Raw genomic sequence first — 4,380 nt, 5'->3', positions numbered from 1 at the left:
AGGAGGAACAGATGGAGAGAAGTTGGCAGGGCTAGGTGGGGCTAGATGCTCATGAGCATGGCCACCATTAAAATTCTTAAGAAAGCAGGCAACTGCCCAGAACAGATGAGATGTCATGCAAAAGAAGAGTTAGCAGCACCCTAAGGGGTCAGCCTCTTACAGTCTATACAGATCCACCAAAACAAAGTTTATTCCAGGCACTCTGTCATTTCTGATTCAGAAAAGTTTGCATTTTAATCTTATAGAAGAATTGAGAGGAAAATGGCCAAATGATGTCAATCTATTCTGGAAAAAAGTTTATTTTAATTGAGGGAGGAGTCAGATGTAACAAAGGGAAGGAAGTTGGGATGGGGCTTAGTTTGAGGGACAGAGCATATAGGCAGTGGCCACTGAGAGCCTGTGGGCCCTGTCCTCTCCCCGAGTCACTGCCTTCCAGGATCTCAGTTCAGCTCCAAGTGTGTGGTTCCCAAGACCAAGGAAGGGAACAGAAGCCACAGTGGCCAGAAGCTGGCCAGACGCTCCCTGCTGGGCCTGCTGTTCTGCTCACCATAAACCAGTCACATGTTAACATCACATAAGTCTACTCTGGCCACAATGGCACAAGACACGAGTGAGACCACCCTGCGATCTGAACCAAGACAGAAACATGAACACTGTCCAAACCATGAGACTGGTCCATGTCTTGCCAATGGGTTTCAACCCCAGGCAAGTTCACTATGGATTCAGTGTGACCAAAGAAATTGACAGCAAAACGTTCTTTGGGATGAAAGGGTTATTACCCAGCTTGTTCTCCCAGCGGCAGGTCAAACACTAGCGTCTCTACCTCCGCCCAGAGCACTGGCCCAAGCTCTTTATAGAGAATCAACAACCATGTATTGCCCACAGGTGTGCAGTGAGCTAGTCAACCACGGCCAGGTGAGAATCCTGGCCACAGGAACTCTCATTTTATCAACAGCCCAACATGCCCCATGCTGGCTAACACGAACCGCTGCTGCTTCCTTACCAATTCCAGGATTTAGCTTCATTCTTCCTGCTTTCAAGATCAAGTTCATTAAGAAATCCAGTCATAAAATTATCCCAGCTTCCTAAGAGCATCCAGCCCAGAGCAAAGCTCTGAAGCAGAGCCTTCCTCAAAATCACCTAACACAAACCCATCGTCCACTGAACCCTAAAGCCTTTCTAATGCCCTCTTACTGATTTGCTCGCAGTTCCCATCGTGGACTCTCCCTCGTGGCAGTGAAAATTAAACCCAGCTTGTTCAGCTGCAGGTGTGTTCCTGCTGGTCTTGGCTGGCAGGTGTGGACACAACACAGCTTAAATGGGCAGGTCTGCTTATCTCTTGTCTGGGAAAGCCAGGGCAGAGGGGAGCTAGATAGTCATGCTCCATTTCGGGTCCCTTCTCCCTCTCTGACTTGGAGAACAGTCATCAGCAGTGAGTGAGGAGATTCAGGCAGTGCCCCGGTTTCCACACCAGTCAGCTCAGTGGTCAGTGCATTGATATATTTTCTTGCTCAGTACTCCCGTGGCAGTGTTTAAACATGTTTAGGTTAAAAGACTATCCGAAGATTAAAACTGCTCTTTTTACGTGTTGTCACTTTGCCCTACTCTTTCCCTGTAGCTCTGCGCTATGGCTTCACAGTCTGGGAGCTGTGTTGAGAATTACCCCACTTGCTCACAGCCCCTGATCACTAACTGCTCATCAGCCAAGAGTTTCCAGCTGAGACTAGTTATATAAATGTTGCAAACTCTCTGAGAATCAGACAAGAAATCAGGGACAGAGAGATCAGAAGAAACTGAATACAACTGGAACAGAACTACAGCTAATTTTCTGGAGTAAGAGGGAGAAGGTATGATTTTCCTCCTTTGATAGGTAAAACAGAGTGAGTAATGGGGAAGATTGTAGAACATGTCAGGATAGGAAAGAGAGACTTCTAATTAGATCTTTAAGATAGTCCTCAGATCTGATGACATTTTTCAAGAAAGAAACATATTCCTTGTCATTTTATTACTCACCTCTTTCCTAAAAAAGTTATGTGTGGTAAAGTGAAGGTTCCTGTGGCCGGGAGTCTCACCTGGTTCTTGTTGGCTAGCTCACTACACACATGTGGGCAATGTGTCACTATTGACTCTATATAAGAGCACCCAGCGCACTGGGCGACATGGTGGCAGGGCTGCAAGGCTGCAGGAGAGCAGAGACAAGACTGGAGTGGTGGCGGCACCGAAGATAGAGACTGAGACAGCTGCGCGGGACGACTGTGCGGATAGAGAGGCCCAGAGGCAGAGACCAGCTTGCTGCATGCAGACTCGCTCTGAGTGAACGAGATTTTAGTGATTGACCTGCCACCGTGGAAATAAAGTTGGGTATAAACGCTTTTACCCCAAGAACATTTTACAGTCATTTCTTTGGTCACATTGAATCCTTAGTGAACTTGCCAGGGGCTGAAACCCATTGGGACCTCTGAGTACAATATCCAGTGCTTTTCACAGCAGGGCCAAGTACTTACTGAAACAGGGAGCAAACCATGATCTTTAAAAACATATTTTATTTTAAATTAATTTTAGACTTACAGAAACATTGCAAAAATGGAGTTCCCATAATATCATTCAACCAGCTTCCCCTAAAGTTAACATCTCATAGAAACTTAGTGTCTAATTGTCAGAACCAGGGAATTAAATTCAGCAGCCGAGTACTATTAAACTAAAGACCTTATTCAAACTTCACATCTTAACAGTAATGTCCCTTTTCTGTTCTAGCACCCCCTCCCACACCCCCTCCACCATCCCCTCCTGCATTCCCTCCACTATCCTATCCGCATCCCCTCCCACACCCCTTCCCACATGACAGTTGCATTTCCCCTTGGTCTCCTGCAGCTTAAAACAGTTCTCAGCTCCTTGTCCTTCATGCCTTTGATGCTTTTGAAGAATAGTTATTTTGTCAAATGGCCCTCATTTGGGTTTCTCTTATGTTTTCTCATAATGGAACAGAATTTTTGGCAAGAATACCACAGAAATGTCGTGTCCTTCCTTGTACCTCATTTTGCATGGTTCACAATGTGGATTCGATATGTCTCATTACTGGTGACGGTGGCCTTGGTCACTTGGAGGAGGCAGTTCCTGCCTGGTCTCTCTACTGTGCAGTTACCAGCTTTCTCTTTGTAGTTTATAAATACCATGGCAGAGAAACTTTGAGACTTTGTCAACTCTGTTCCTCTTTAAACTTTTACCCACTAATTTTAGCATTCTTTGGTGGATCTTGCCTACAACAATTACTACAATAGTGTTTGTCTAACAGCGATTTTCTATTTCTCTCTTTCCTTCTACTTTTATTAATTGGACTTCTAATGCATGTAAAGGCTGTTCTTTCTCCACTTTTATTTATTTAGTTGATTATATTACTATGGACTTGTGAATGTATTTTATTCTTTGGGTCACAATCCAGTACTATCATTCATTTTGCTCAAATTGTTTTCAGTTTTAGCAAACCATAATTTGTTGTTTATTTTATTCCATTTGCTCCTTTCCCTTTCAGTGTGTTTTCCCAAACAGATAAAAAATGGCCAACAGGTTCCTCACCCCTGTGGTGAAACAGAACCATGTCTATTAACTTAAAAATCTCCAGAGGAGAGGAACCCACACTTCCTTTACCAACCATCCCGGTGTTGAAACCACTATTGCTCAGAAATAGTCTTTTTTGAAATGAATCACACTCCTTCTAAGATGTAGTTGCTCTTTCCCACTCCTAGTAGAGACAAAAAATTGCTGGGAGAGTATCTCCTGGCCTATTGGCATTTACATATGCCCAGGGTCAATCTGGTAGAAACCAAATCTCTAAGCCTGCTTTCTCCATGGTTCACTCTATTTCATGCAACCTTTTGGGGAGCACAGGCTTAAGTTATCCTCGCTAACAATCTCAAGGGAGTTTTTAAACGTTTGCAACCTCTTGAGCAAGACTCTTGAGTACTGATTCTAGTGTTACCTGTTTCCAGGTTTCCTGGCCCTGCACCCAGGAGACAAAGGATGATAATGCCATTGAGGTTAATGGCAGGCCAGTCCTACTGATCTGTGCTGAACCCTAGATGGAGTCGTGCAGAGCTGTCACTAAAATTCATCTACCAGTGGTTCTCAACACTTTTTAAAATTTTGGATCAATATAGGTAGGGCAAAAGATCTAATGGCATCAATTCCTACATTATAGAGAAAAAGAAACTGGGGATAAGGATTTGGAAAAGGAATAAAATGTCAATCCAAATGGTAATATGGCAGCAGTTATATAAAAACGATAGGATTGACAAGTAAAATGAAGCATTCCTTAATACAAGAAGAGTAACTCAAAACCACCCCAGGCTGACCCTGTTGATGCCTGGATCACTGAGAGTCTTT

The sequence above is a fragment of the Manis javanica genome, chromosome 15 (assembly GCF_040802235.1).
Source record: "Manis javanica isolate MJ-LG chromosome 15, MJ_LKY, whole genome shotgun sequence".
NCBI lineage: Eukaryota > Metazoa > Chordata > Mammalia > Pholidota > Manidae > Manis > Manis javanica.
The sequence above is the reverse complement of the archived record's forward strand: the minus strand, read 5'-3'. Positions refer to the sequence as shown.